Genomic DNA, 16,398 nt, shown 5'->3' with positions numbered 1-16,398 from the left:
CCGTTTACACAATGAGACCGAATTATCAAGCTGCATTTGCCAGCACCAATACGCTCGCCTAACATCGCGTCCGCGGACCTGAATATGCTCTTCTTATTTATAAAAAAAGCTGTCAAAAAGCCACGCACCAAGTACGGGGCGACGAGCAGCGGACCGTTGTTAACTTACAGTCATCGATGCTCGCTGCTATTCGGCTTTTCCCAACTTTATTTATACCCTGTTACTAAACGCCACCACTATACTAAAATGTTTAACCCTTATCCCACCGCTCCCGGACCCCACCGCAACTAAATAAAGTTATTAACCCCCATCCCGCCGCTAACTTTACATTAAATATTAACTCATCCCTATCTTATAATAAATTTAAACTTACCTTTAGAATTAAAATAAACTATATTAAACTACTAATTAACCTACCCTACCTATTACCCTACAATTACAATAAACTATATTAAACTAATAATTAACCTACCCTAACTATTATACTAAAATTACATTAAACTAAAAATTAAATGAACTATATTACATTTCTAAAAACCTAACCCTACTCAAGTTATTTAAATCTACTATTAAAAATTACTAAGTTACAAAAACATAACAACTAAGTTACACAAAATAAAAAACACTAAGTTAAACAAAATAAAAAATAAATGATCAAATATTTAAACTAATTACACCTAATCTAATAGCCCTATCAAAATAAAAAAGCCCTAGCCTACACTAAACTACCAATGGCCCTTAAAAGGGTCTTTTGCGGGGCATTGCCCCAAAGAAATCAGCTCTTTTACCTGTTAAAAAAATAGAAATACCCCCCCAACAGTAAAACCCACCACCCACACAACAAACCCCCGAAATAAAAACCTATCTAAAAAACCTAAGCTCCCCATTGCCCTGAAAAGGGCATTTGTATGGGCATTGCCCTTAAAATGGCATTCAGCTCTTTTACTGCCCAAAGTCCCTAATCTAAAATTAAAACCCACCCAATAAACCCTTAAAAAAACTAACACTAACCCCCGAAGATCCACTTACAGTTTTCGAAGACCGGACATCCATCCTCATCCAAGCGGCAGAAGTCCTCAGCGAAGCCGGCAGAAGTCTTCATCCAAGCGGGCAGAAGTCTTCATCCAGACGGCATCTTCTATCTTCCTCCATCCGGCGCGGAGCAGCTCCATCTTCAAGACATTCGGCGCAGAGCATCCTCTTGAAGAATGAAGTTTCCTTTAAATGACATCATCCAAGATGGTGTCTCTTACATTCCGATTGGCTGATTCTATGAGCCAATCGGAATTAAAGGAGAGATTGGAATAGCCAATAGAATGCAAGCTCAATCCTATTGGCTGATTGGATCAGCCAATAGGATGAAAGCTCAATCCTATTGACTGATTGCAACAGCCAATAGGATTTTTCCCCCCTTAATTCCGATTGGCTGATAGAATTCTATCAGCCAGTCGGAATGTAAGGGACACCATCTTGGATGATGTCATTTAAAGGGAAACTTCATTCTTCAAGATTTGTCGTAAGAAGAGGATGCTTCGCGCCGGATGTCTTGAAGATGGACCCGGATGGATAAAGATAGAAGATGCCGTCTGGATGAAGACTTCTGCCCGCTTGGATTAAGACTTCTGCCGGCTTCGCTGAGGACTTCTGCCGCTTGAATGAGGATGGATGTCCGGTCTTCGAAAACTGAAAGTGGATCTTCGGGGTTTAGTGTTATGTTTTTTTAAGGTAGATAGTGGATAAAGAGGCGCAGGTCCTAAAGAATTCCTTTTCTATTGTTCTGATTTAAGCTGGGAATAAAATAACTCGGCTTTGATTTGTGTAGATCGACACTTGATAGTTAGTGCAGTATACTTATTCCGAAAAATTCAGAGTCCAGCTTGATCGATTGTGGAGCTTAATCTGTGATTCAATTCTATCTGTTCCCCACTAAATCTGGGCATAGCTGTAAGTGATAAAACTTTCACTGAGAAGTGTTGTATTAAAAAATGTGAATATTAAGCAGTATACTCACTCCGAAATAATCGGAATCCGGCTCCTTATGAAACTATTGGGCGTGTAGCGAGGTTTCTGTCTACTTTCCCATTGTATAGATGTGACTGCAAATAAAGAGATTTTCTCCCTGAGAGGTGTTGTATTCAACAGTGTGAATAATGTGCAGTATACTCACTTCAAAATAATCGGACTACAGCTCCTCACAGGATAAATATAGCAATGTTGTAACGAATTCCAAAAAGCAGCAACCAAATATTTGTTACAAAACAAACATTTATTAAAACATGTCTCTATGGACCAATAAAAAGCTCTATGAATTTGCTCTACGCGTTTCAACTAAAAACTCGTCTTTCTCAAGAGCTGTAAAAGTTAGATGTGCTGCCTTTGAAGATCACAGGTGCTTTAAATACAAACAGGTTTTGTTCCTCTTCTGGTATTGACCGAAATTTGACTCACATGAGTAGCTTAGTTAACACTGCTAACAGTTCTTTGATTGTTATCCCCATTTGATTTCTAACATGTTGTAAATAAACATTTTTAATCCCAAATTGTGTTTGTATGCGCAATCGCGCTATTAAGGAGTTTAAATTTGCTTGTGAAATCAAATGGGAGTAAACTTTCTTACGTTACCAATATTACAACCAATCAGAACAATAAAAAAAACGGGAGTTCCCTTTCGAGTCTTTTGTGTATAAGTCCCAAATCAGGTCCGATGTTGTGTCGAGATCACGTGTTCCAGCTGTGCCAATAGTAATGTGGATGATGTTTTCACATCAAGATCCGATAATGTCTTTGTATCCGATGTTGAGCTGTCCATATAATCAATGATAAAGTGTCCCATATGGATCTCTCTTGTATATAATCTAGAAAATATATATAATGGTGGTGCAGATCACTGATCTTATATTTGCTCACATTCATTAATACAAAAATATTATAACAAAAAATATTCTTTACATATTGCAGTTAAATGAAGGTAATCAATTAGATTTGTATTATTTACGCCTATCTTCAAGTTGATGCTGCTACTATATGTTTCTTTACTTATATTAGTATATATTCATATTTATAAAAATTCCATAAATATACATTAAGATTCAATATTTGATGTTTTAATTATCTTATTCTAAATTTGGTGTTTTTATACATATATCCCTTCTAAGTTTCTAATAAATTGAGCTACGGGGCCTAACAATGGTAAATTTATGGAAATTAGAGCTGTCTCTATCAGGTTAAAAGCTAATATATTAGTGAATGTGAATACAGTAGTGAAATATAATGGCAAATTTTGTTCATTAAACTACAATAGCGAATATAGGGCGCGATCCGATATACGGCGCAGGTTTCGGCGCAAGCGTGGAAACCTGCGCCGCCCGTAGTTTCACCTCGCACCTCGACCTATCACATATACGGCGCCGACAGTTGCTAAAGTGCCGTAAGTCGGACAAACTAGCGATGTGAAGAAATAAGCGTAAGTACAAATTTCTGGAGTCGCCAGTAATTTACGGCACTTTAGAAACTGTCGCCGCCTAAAAAGAAACTAACTAAAGTATAAAAATATCCCGTAACTGTCTAACACGCCTCCCAAAAATAGCCCGACACGTATACCCCTCTATCCGCAATCCCCCCTCTCACTCCTAATAATAAATATATTAACCGCTAAACCGCCGCTCCCGGACCCCGCCACCAGCTATATTAAATGTATTACCCCCAATCTTATCCCCCTACCCCGCCGCCACCTACATTAACTATATTAACCCCTAATGTGAGCCCCCTACCTCGCCGCCACCTATTTTAACTATATTAACCCCTAATCTGAGCCCCCTACACCGCCGCCACCTATTTTAAATATATTAACCCCTAATATGATCCCCCTACACCCCCGACACCTATATTAAATTTATTAACCCCTAATCTAATCCCCCTACACCGCCACCACCTATATTAAATATATTAACCACTAAACCTAAGTCTAACCCTAACACCCCCTAACTTAATTATTATTGAAATAAATCTAAATAATATTAATTTTATTAACTAAATTATTCCTATTTAAAACTAAATACTTACCTATAAAATAAACCCTAAGATAGCTACAACATAATTAATAATTACATTGAAGCTATTTTAGGGTTTATATTTATTTTACAGGTAACTTTGTATTTATTTTAACTAGGTACAATAGCTATTAAATAGTTAATAACTATTTAATAGCTACCTAGTTAAAATAATTACCAAATTACCTAAAAAAAAATTCCTAACCTAAGATACCATTATACCTAACACTACCCTATCAATAAATTAATTAAATAAACTACAATTATCTCAACTAAAATAAAATTAAATACACTAAACTATATTACAAAAACAAACAAACACTAAATTACAAAAAATAAAAAAAGATTACAAGAATTTTAAGCTAATTACACCTAATCTAAGCCCCCTAATAAAATAAAAAGCCCCCCAAAATAATCAAATTTCCCTACCCTAAACTAAATTAAAAAAGTAATCAGCTCTATTACCAGCCCTTAAAAGGGCCTTTTGCGGGGCATTGCCCCAAAGTAATCAGCTCTTTTACCTGTAAAAAAAAGAACACCCCCCCATTACAACCCACCACCCACACACCCCTACTCTAAAACCCACCCGATCCCCCCTTAAAAAAACCTAAGTCTAACCCCCAAGTGGTCCTTCCCTGTCCTGAAGACCAGCGGAGAAGGTCCTGTTCCAGGCAGAGAAGTCTTCTTCCAAGCGGCGACATCTTCTTTTTCCAGGAACCAGCCGGCGCGGAGCGGAGGAGTTGAAGACCGATGACCGCTGAGCTAAAGACCATCCACTCTGGAACTGAAGACCGGCGATGCTGGAACTGAAGATCGGCGACGCTGGAACTGAAGACTGGAGCCATGGAGCGTGGAGGATCCTTTTCATACGATCTCCGCCGTACACTGAATAGGAATTCAAGGTACGCGATTATAAAATGGCGTCCCTTGAATTCCTAATGGCTGATTTGAGCCTTCAAATTCAAATCAGCCAATCGGATGAGAGCTACTTTAATTCTATTGGCTGATTTGAATAGCTAATAGAATAAGAGCTACTGTAATTCTATTGGCTATTCTAATCAGCCAATAGAATTACAGTAGCTCTTATTCTATTGGCTATTCAAATCAGCCAATGGAATTAAAGTAGCTCTCATCCGATTGGTTGATTTGAATTTGAAGGCTCAAATCAGCCAATAGGAATTCAAGGGACGCCATTTTTAATCGCGTACCTTGAATTCCTATTCAGTGTACGGTGGACATCGTATGAAGAGGATCCTCCACGCTCCATGGCTCCGGTCTTCAGTTCCAACGTCACCGATCTTCAGTTCCAGCATCGCCGGTCTTCAGTTCCAGAGTGGACGGTCTTCAGCTCCGCGTTCATCGGTCTTCAACTCCTCCGCTCCGCGCCGGCTGGCCGCTTGGAAGAAGACTTCTCCGCCTGGAACAGGACCTTCTCCGCCGGTCTTCAGGACAGGTAAGGACCACTTGGGGGTTAGACTTAGGTTTTTTAAAGGGGGGATCGGGTGGGTTTTAGAGTAGGGGTGTGTGGGTTGTAATGTGGGGGGTTGTTCTTTTTTTTACAGGTAAAGGAGCTGATTACTTAGGGGCAATGCCCCGCAAAAGGCCCTTTTAAGGGCTGGTAATAGAGCTGATTACTTTTTTAATTTAGTTTAGGGTAGGGAAATTTGATTATTTTGGGGGGCTTTTTTATTTTATTAGGGGGCTTAGATTAGGTGTAATTAGCTTACAATTCTTGTAATCTTTTTTTATTTTTTGTAATTTAGTGTTTTTTTTGTAATATAGTTTAGTGTATTTAATTTTATTTTAGTTGAGATAATTGTAGTTTATTTAATTAATTTATTGATAGGGTAGTGTTAGGTGTAATGGTAACTTAGGTTAGGATTTATTTTACAGGTAATTTGGTAATTATTTTAACTAGGTAGCTATTAAATAGTTATTAACTATTTAATAGCTATTGTACCTAGTTAAAATAAATACAAAGTTACCTGTAAAATAAATATAAACCCTAAAATAGCTACAATGTAATTATTAATTATATTGTAGCTATCTTAGGGTTTATTTTATAGGTAAGTATTTAGTTTTAAATAGGAATAATTTAGTTAATAATATTAATATTATTTAGATTTATTTCAATAATAATTAGGTTAGGGGGTGTTAGGGTTAGACTTAGGTTTAGTGGTTAATATATTTAATATAGGTGGCAGCGGTGTAGGGGGATTAGATTAGGGGTTAATATAGTTAATCTAGGTGGTGGCGGTGTAGGGGGATCCTATTAGGGGTTAATATAGTTAAAATAGGTGGCGGCGGGGTAAGGGGCTCACATTAGGGGTTAATATAGTTAATGTAGGTGGCGGCGGGGTAGGTGGCTCACATTAGGGGTTAATATAGTTAATGTAGGTGGCGGCAGGGTAGGGGGCTCACATTAGGGGTTAATAAAGTTAATGTAGGTGGCGGCGGGGTAGGGGGCTCACATTAGGGGTTAATATAGTTAATGTAGGTGGCGGCGGGGTAGGGGGCTCACATTAGGGGTAATATAGTTAATGTAGGTGGCGGCGGGGTAGGGGGATCAGATTAGGGGGTAATACATTTAATATAGCTGGCGGCGGTGTAGGGGGATCAGATTAGGGGGTAATACATATAATGTAGGTGACGGCGGGGTCCGGGAGCGGCGGTTTAGAGGTTAAACACTTTATTAGGGATTGCGGCGGGGGATTGCGGTTGACAGGTAGATAGACATTGCGCATGCATTAGGTTTTATTTTGCAGGTAGTTTAGGGAGTTACGGGGCTCCAATACTCAGCGTAAGGCTTACTACGCCTGCATTTTGTGGCGAGGTGAAAATGGAGTAAGATTTCTCCATTTTCGCCACGTAAGTCCTTACGCTGTATATTGGATACCAAACTGCGCTGGTTTGGTATATCACTCTATGGGCCAAAAAACTACGGCAGAAGGTTGAAATATACGAGTGTAACTTCTATGTTACGCCGTATATGTGATAGCAAACCAGCGCAAAATTTGGCGTCGCCGACTTTTGCAGGCGACGCTGCATATCGGATCGGGCCCATAATGTTAGTAATTTTAAGATTTTCAATTCTTGAATATGGAATTATTAGTTCATAGATGTAAGATTATTAGTGTTATTATGATACTCATAAGTTATAAATTTAATTTGTCTCTAGATGAAAGCTGTTACTCTAATGTTCTTGTTTAATCCATGGTGTCCGTATGTTTTTAATGTGTGTATCCACCACAATTCTCTTCTATCTAGTTCCTTTTCTATCTTTCCCCCTCTCCAATGTAGAGATACCTTCTCAATTCCTATCCAAGATAGATGCTTTTTTATCATATAAGGGGCAGTTGTTGTAGTGTATAGGAACGCCATGGTCATCTTTTTCTTTTTCAATTTTATTTAAATGTTCCAATATTCTTGTTTTTATGAACCTTGAGGTTTGACCTAAGTATTGAATCTTACAGTTACATTGTAATAGATAGATTACATTCTTAGTTTTGCAACTGAAGAAATCTTTGATTTGATATGTATTTCCAGTTATATTTTAAGTAAATGTTTTATGTGTTCTTTTAGTGTTATTACATGCTTTACAATGTCCACAGTGAGATTTTGAAATCTGAATAGGACTAGATGGTTTCATGCCTTTGATAAGGGAGGGTGCTAACCATTGTTTTAAATTTATGCCTTTCCTAAAAGTTATCATGGGTTTATCTGGAATTGTAGCATTCAGAAATTCATCATTCTTAAAATGTGCCAATGTTGGCCTATAATATGTTTTATTTGCTTATGGCCACAGTTAAAGTAATGAATCTAGGGAAATCTTGGGTTGGAGCATGGTCTTTATGTTTGTTTATTATTAAGGAATTTCTATCTAAATTGCCAACCTCTGTTCTATCTTGTTCCAGAATTTGACTTTTGTAGCCTTTTTGATCAAATCTCTTTTTGGTGATTTTAGATTGTGTATTAAAGTCCTCCATTCTATCACAATTTCTCCTAATCCATAAAAATTGTCCTTTGGGGATGGTTTTAAGCCAAGTTGGATGATGTGCGCTATCTTTCCTGATGTATGTATTCATGTCACAATGTTTAAAAAAGGTTTTTGTGTGTATACAATTTTCTATTATAAAAATAGAAAGATCCAAGAATGTGATTTCTGTTTTATTAATTTCAGGTGTTAGTTTTATGTTCATATTATTATTGTTTAGATGGGAAATAAAAGAATTTAGGGTGTCCTCACTATTGTTCCAAATGCAAAGAATGTTGTCTATGTATCTCCGCCAGGACACCAGGCTCGTCCCAATTGCGTCACTGGACCATACATAAGTGTGTTCAAAGTGGTCCATGTATATGTTTGCATATCTTGGGGCGAACCTGGTGCCCATGGCGGTTCCACATATTTGTAAATACTGGTTACCATTAAACCAGAAAAAAAAATATGTTTAAGTATGAACTCTATAGATAGAACAATGAATTCTAAGAGTGAAGTTGATAAATCTACACCTTGCCCTAGCTTCCATTATACTGCTTCTATACCTTTTTGGTGGTCAATAATGGACTAAAGAGATGTTACATCCATTGTGAGCCAGGAATATCCTGGTTCCCATTTAGTGTTGTTGAGTAGGTTTAATACATGTTTCGTATCCCTTGGCTGTTTGTGCATAAGGTTGTAGTAGGTGGTCTATAAAGGCTGATAGATTATAAGTTAGGGAATCTATCCCACTGATAATAGGTCTACCTGGGGGTTTTGATGGATTTTTATGCACCTTAGGGAGGAAGTAAAAGATTGGTGTCTTGGATTCAGTTTTATATAGAAATGAATATTCTTCTTTAGAGATAATTTCCCTATCTAGAGCTTGTAACAAAATCTCATTTAATTCTTTGGTAAAGTTCTTTTTAGGGTTATCTTTAAGTATTTTATAGGTGTTAGTGTCTGACAATATCCTATTGGCTTCTTCCATATAATAGTTACGATCCATGACAACAATACTGCCCCCCTTTTCTGCCTCCTTTATGATGATATCTTCTCGTTTATTTAGGGCTTGATAAATGTCAAATTCCTGTTTAGTCAAATTAAAATGTTTAGGTTTCGACTGAAGATTTTCTATGTCTTTAAGGATCAGTTTCCCAAATACTTCTATATTTACTTGATTATGATTTAATGTATCATTTCTTGCAAAACAACTTTTTACTGTTAGATTCCGAATAAATTTGTGAGCGTCTATAAAGAGTTGGAAAGTGTTGACACTCTGTGTTGGAATGAATTTTAAACCTTTGGATAATATTATCTTTTCTTGTTCAGTGATAGAAAGTGAGGAAATGTTATGTATTCCTAGTCCCTCTGACTCCTCCTTCTGTGTTTTGTTTCTTCCACCTCTTCCCCCTGAAAGATCTGGTGTCTTTTCTCTTTTTTTCTGATTTGTTCTGTCTGATCTGAGCGGAGAATAACGGTTGGAGTGAACCCACCCCTCATTGGTGGGGGTGTGATGTGTCCCTGATTTGTGTTTCTCCCTGTGTACATCCTGTTCAAAAGGACGACCTGAATCTTGTTCATGATGAGTGTGTATTACCTTCTTTCATTCCCTTTTTAAATTCTGTATTATTATAGGTTTTGAAATGATGGTTTTGATGTGGCCATAAGCAAATAAAACATATTATAGGCCAACATTGGCACATTTTAAAGAATTATGAATTTCTGAATGCTACAATTCCAAATAAACCCATGATAAAGAACACATAAAACATTTTCTTAAAATATAACTGGAAAGACATATCAAATCGAAGATTTCATCAGTTGCAAAACTAAGAATGTGATCTATCTATTACAATGTAACTGTAAGATCCAATACTTAGGTCAAACCTCAAGGTTCATAAAAACAAGAATATTGGAACATTTAAATAAAATTGAAAAAGAAAAAGATGACCATGGAGTTCCTATACACTACAACAACTGCCCCTTATATGATAAAAAAGCATCTATCTTGGATAGGAATTGAGAAGGTATCTCTACATTGGAGAGGGGGAAAGATAGAAAAGGAACTAGATAGAAGAGAATTGTGGTGGATACACACATTAAAAACATACAGACACCATGGATTAAACAAGGACATTAGAGTAGCAGCTTTCATCTAGAGACAAATTAAATGTATAACTTAAGAATATCATAATAGCACTAATAATCTTACATCTATGAACTAATAATTCCATATTCAAGAATTTAAAATCTTAAAATTACTAACATTAAATTCGCTATTGTAGTTTAATGATCAAAAATTGCCATTATATTTCACTACTGTATTCACATTCACTAATATATTAGCTTTCAATCACTTTTAATTTAATTCAAGTAATATATATATAAAACATTAAAAATAAAAAATTAAAAAACTGAAATAAATTGAACCAAAAAATTAAAATATTAAAATATAGCACCATGCACAAAAAAATAAAATTAAAATTAAAAAAATTAGAAAAATTAAAATTCAAAACCATGCACTTAATAAGATTAGCACATTGAAGTTTAAAATACCCTTCAGGGGACACACATTTTAGAAACTTGTCACTAACATTCATTTAACGCAATAAAGAGTATAGCAAAGTCTTTTAAAGAATCTTTTTCTGAATAAGTTATAAAGGCACTTTTAACCTGATAGAGACAGCTCTAATTTCCATAAATTTACCATTGTTAGGCCCCGTAGCTCAATTTATTAGAAACTTAGAAGGGATATATGTATAAAAACAACAAATTTAGAATAAGATAATTAAAACATCAAATATTGAATCCTAATGTATATTTATGGAATTTTTATAAATATGAATATATCCGAATATAAGTAAAGAAACATATAGTAGCAGCATCAACTTGAAGATAGGCGTAAATAATACAAATCTAATTGATTACCTTCATTTAACTGCAATATGTAAAGAATATTTTTTTGTTATAATATTTTTGTATTATTGAATGTGAGCAAATATAAGATAAGTGATATGCACCACCATTATATATATTTTCTAGATTATATACAAGAGAGATCCATATGGGACACTTTATCATTGATTATATGGACAGCTCAACATCGGATACAAAGACATTATCGGATCTTGATGTGAAAACATCATCCACATTACTATTGGCACAGCTGGAACACGTGATCTCGACACAACATCGGACCTGATTTGGGACTTATACACAAAAGACTCGAAAGGGAACTCACGTTTTTTTCATTGTTCTGATTGGTTGTAATATTGGTAACGTAAGAAAGTTTACTCCCATTTGATTTCACAAGCAAATTTAAACTCCTTAATAGCGCGATTGCGCATACAAACACAATTTGGGATTAAAAATGTTTATTTACAACATGTTAGAAATCAAATGGGGATAAAAATCAAAGAACTGTTAGCAGTGTTAACTAAGCTACTCATGTGACTCCAATTTCGGTCAATACCGGAAGAGGAACAAAACCTGTTTGTATTTAAAGCACCTGTGAATTTCAAAGGCAGCACATCTAACTTTACAGCTCTTGAGAAAGACGAGTTTTTCGTTGAAACGCGTAGAGCAAATTCATAGAGCTTTTTATTGGTCCATAGAGACATGTTTCAATAAATGTTTGTTTTGTAACAAATATTTGGTTGCTGCTTTTTGGAATTCGTTACAACATTACTACATTTATCCTGTGAGGAGCTGGAGTCCGATTATTTTGAAGTGAGTATACTGCACATTATTCACACTGTTGAATACAACACCTCTCAGGGAGAAAATCTCTTTATTTGCAGTCACATCTATACAATGGGAAAGTAGACAGAAACCTCGCTACACGCCCAATAGTTTCATAAGGAGCCGTATTCCGATTATTTCAGAGTGAGTATACTGCTTAATATTCACATTTTTTAATACAACACTTCTCAGTGAAAGTTTTATCACTTACAGCTACGCCCAGATTTAGTGGGGAACAGATAGAACTGAATCACACATTAAGCTCCACAATCGATCAAGCTGGACTCTGAATTTTTCGGAGTAAGTATACTGCACTAATTATCAAGTGTCGATCTACACAAATCAAAGCCGAGTTATTTTATTCCCAGCTTAAATCGGAACACTAGAAAAGGAATTCTTTAGGACCTGTGCCTCTTTATCCACTATCTACATTTCTAAACAGTCATTTGGGAGAGACTGATAGAAGGCAGTGGTTCACTAATAAGGTGAGTATTATTCTTGTCATATCTATATCGATATTGTTATAACATCTACCATATCTTGTATAGAATTATTTTGTATATCAGGTTTTTTTAAGGGTTTATTGGGTGGGTTTTAATTTTAGGTTAGGGACTTTGGGCAGTAAAAGAGCTAAATGCCCTTTTAAGGGCAATGTCCATACAAATGCCCTTTTCAGGGCAATGGGGAGCTTAGGTTTTTTAGATAGATTTTTATTTGGGGGGGTTGGTTGTGTGGGTGGTAGGTTTTACTGTTGGGGGGTGTTAGTATTTCTTTTTACAGGTAAAAGAGCTGATTTCTTTGGGGCAATGCCCAGCAAAAGGCCCTTTTAAGGGCCATTGGTAGTTTATTGTTGGGGGGGGGTATTTTGATAGGGCTTTTAGATTAGGTGTAATTAGTTTAAATATTTGATCATTTCTTTTTTATTTTGTGTAATTTAGTTTTTTTATTTTTTGTAACTTAGTTGTTATTTTTTTTTAACTTTTTAATTGTAGATTTAAATAATTTGAGTAGGGTTAGGTTTTTAAATATGTAATATAGTTAATTAAATTTTTAGTTTAATGTAATTTTAGTATAATAGTTAGGGTAGGTTAATTAATAGTTTAATATAGTTTAATTTAATTTTAGTATAATAGGGTAGTTTAATTAATAGTTTAAAAATAGTTTATTTTAATTCTAAAGGTAAGTTTAAATGTATTATAAGATTTGGATGAGGTAATTTTAATGTAAAGTTAGCGGGTTGTTAGGTTTAGGGGTTAATAGCTTAATTTAGTTTATGGCGATGTGGGGGGCTGGCGGTTTAGGGGTTAATCGGTTTAGTTAGTGGTAGTGATATGGGAGGTCAGGGGTTTAGGGGTTAATAATTTTATTTAGTTGTGGTGGGCTCTGGGAGCGGCGGGATAGGGGTTAATATAATTATTTACTTGCGGCGGGGTCCGGGAACGGAGGGATAGGGGTTAATATATTTATTTAGTTGCGGCGGAGTCCAGGAGCGGGAGAATAAGGGTTAATAACATTATGGAGGTGGCGGCGATGTTGGGGTGGCAGATTAGGGGTGTTTAGACTCGGGGCTTATGTTATGCTGGGCCGGAATAGTGGCGAGCGTACCTGTTAGAAATTTTATAACTTGCAAAAGTTGTCAGATAGTGCCAAATTTGTATTCAGAACATCTGTAATGATGTAAACATCGATTTGTGTCGGATTGAAACCGGCGGAATGTATGTTACGTTACAAATTTCAACTTTTGCCAGTCTGTAGGCTTTGATAAATGGGTCGAATCAAGCTCGCCACAATTACGCTGCGGAATTTCAGCGTATTTGCGGTTGACGGCTTGATAAATATCCCTCAATATGTAAAATTTGTCTCCCTCTTTCTTTCCATTAAAAGTCGTGGAAGTTTTTGATGAGACTGTAAATCTTGCTAAAGGTAAGCAAAGACTGCCCAATTTAAAGTGACATGAAACCCAAATTTTTTCTTTAATGATTAAGCAAGAGCATGCAATTTTAAACAACTTTCTAATTGACTTCTATTATCTAATTTGCTTTATTCTCGTGATATGATTGCTGAAAAGCATATCTAGATAGGCTTAGTAGCTCTTGATTGGTCGCTGCACATAGAGTCCTCATGTGATTGGCCCACCCATGTGTATTGCCATTTCTTCAACAAAAGATATCTAAAGAATGAAGCAAATTATATAATATAAATAAATTGGAATGTTATTTAAAATTGTATTCTCTTTCTGAATCATGAAAGAAAAATTTTGGGTTTAGTGTCCCTTTAATATTTGACAAATGTTCCGTAATAGAGACGTGCATTCAGATCCTTCATTCATGCCGTTCAGATCTTTTTCTAGTCGGACTGATTCTAGTGAAAGATCACCACACTAAGATCCGGATTTACACAGATCTTAGTGTGGTGATCTTTCACAAGAATCCGTCCAGCTACGAAAAGATCTGAACGGCATAAGCAGCTGCCTACTTTCACATTTGTATCCGAACGAAGGATCTGAATGCACGTCCCTCTATTCTTTAATGTGAGAGCACACTTCACAAGTAGTCAGCCAATAGAATGTGAGGTCAATTCTATTGGCTGATCCAATCAGCCAATCGGATTGAACTTCAATCCGATTGGCTGATTAAATCAACCAATCAGATTTTTCCTACTTTAATTCCGATTGGCTGATAGAATCCTATCAGCCAATCGGAATTCGAGGGACGCCATCTTGGATGACGTCATTTAAAGGAACCTTCATTCGTCGTTAGTTGTCGGAAAGAAGAGGATGCTCTGCGTCGGATGTCTTGAAGATGGACCCGCTCCGTGCCAGATGGATGAAGATAGAAGATGCCGCTTGGATGAAGACTTCTGCTGGATGGAGGACCTCTTCTGGCCGGATCGGATGAAGACTTGTGCCGGTCCGGATGTCCTTTTCTGCCCCATCGGTGCCCGGCTGGCTGAAGACGGCTCAAGGTAGGGTGATCTTCAATGGGGTAGTGTTAGGTTTTAAGGGGGGATCGGGTGGGTTTTAGAGTAGGGGTGTGTGGGTGGTGGGTTGTAATGTTGGGGGGGTATTGTATTTCTTTTTTTTACAGGTAAAAGAGCTGATTACTTTGGGGCAATGGCCCGCAAAAAGCCCTTTTAAGGGCTGGTAAAAGAGCTGGTTACTTTGGGGTAATGCCCCGCAAAAGGCCCTTTTAAGGGCTATTTGTAATTTAGTTTAGGATAGGGAATTTTATTATTTTGGGGGGGGGGTTTATTTTATTAGGGGGATTAGATTAGGTGTAATTAGATTAAACTTCTTGTAATATTTTTTTATTTTTTGTAATTTAGTGGGGTTTTTTGTACTATAGTTTAGTTTATTTAATTGTATTTTATTTTAGATAATTGTAGTTACAATTTATTTAATTAATTTATTGATAGTGTAGTGTTAGGTGTATTTGTAACTTAGGTTAAGATTTATTTTACAGGTAATTTTGTAATTATTTTAACTAGGTAGCTATTAAATAGTTATTAACTATTTAATAGCTATTGTACCTAGCTAAAATAAATACAAAGTTGCCTGTAAAATAAATATAAATCCTAAAATAGCTACAATGTAATTATTAGTTATATTGTAGCTATCTTATGGTTTATTTTATAGGTAAGTATTTATTTTTAAATAGGAATAATTTATTTAATTATAGTAATTTTATTTAGATTGATTAAAAATAGATTTAAGTTAGGGGGGTGTTAGGGTTAGACTTAGGTTTAGGGGTTAATACATTTAATATAGTAGCAGCGACGTTGGGGGCGGCAGATTAGGGGTTATTAATTGTAGTTAGGTGGCGGCGACGTTGGGGGCGGCAGATTAGGGGTTAATAACTATAATGTAGGTGTCGGCGATGTTAGGGGCAGCAGATTAGGGGTTCATAGGTATAATGTAGGTGGCGGCGATTCCCAGTTGGCAGATTAGGGGTTAAATAATTTTATTATAGTGTTTGCGATGTGGGGGGGCCTCGGTTTAGGGGTTAATAGGTAGTTTATGGGTGTTAGTGTACTTTTTAGCACTGTAGTTAAGAGCTTTATGTTCGGGCGTTAGCCCATAAAACTCTTAACTGCTGACTTTTATATGCGGTAGGAGTCTTGGAGGTAGTGGCTGTACCGCTCACTTCTTCCAAGACTTGTAATACCAGCGTTAGGCAAATCCCATTAAAAAGATAGGATACACAATTGACGTAAGGGGTTTGCGGTATGGAAAAGTCGCGGAAGAAAAGTGAGCTGTAGACCCTTTCCTGTCTGACTCGTAATACCAGCGGGCGTTAAAAAGCAGCGTTAGGACCCCTTAACGCTGCTTTTTAAAGCTAACGCCGAACTTGTAATCTAGCCGTTAGTTTTTTGAGGTAACTGTTGCTTTAAATTTAGCAGAGTTGGCTTAGTTCTCTTAGAAGTTGCTTCAGAACTTTGCACACAATATGTTTTCCTTTACCTGCTCTAAAATTCAGCTTGTTAACTTTGGGTTTTTAGTTTTATCACTCACTTTTAACACAGGTGTGCTAAGGGTTAAAGGGACAGTCTACTTGGTTTTAGTTTTTTTTTTAATTGTTAAAAAGATAGTAAACGCCTTTACTACCCATTCCCCAGCTTTGCATAACCAAC

The sequence above is a fragment of the Bombina bombina genome, chromosome 4, assembly GCF_027579735.1.
Source record: "Bombina bombina isolate aBomBom1 chromosome 4, aBomBom1.pri, whole genome shotgun sequence".
In the NCBI taxonomy this organism is placed as follows: Eukaryota; Metazoa; Chordata; class Amphibia; order Anura; family Bombinatoridae; genus Bombina; species Bombina bombina.
Note: the sequence above shows the minus strand (reverse complement) of the source record.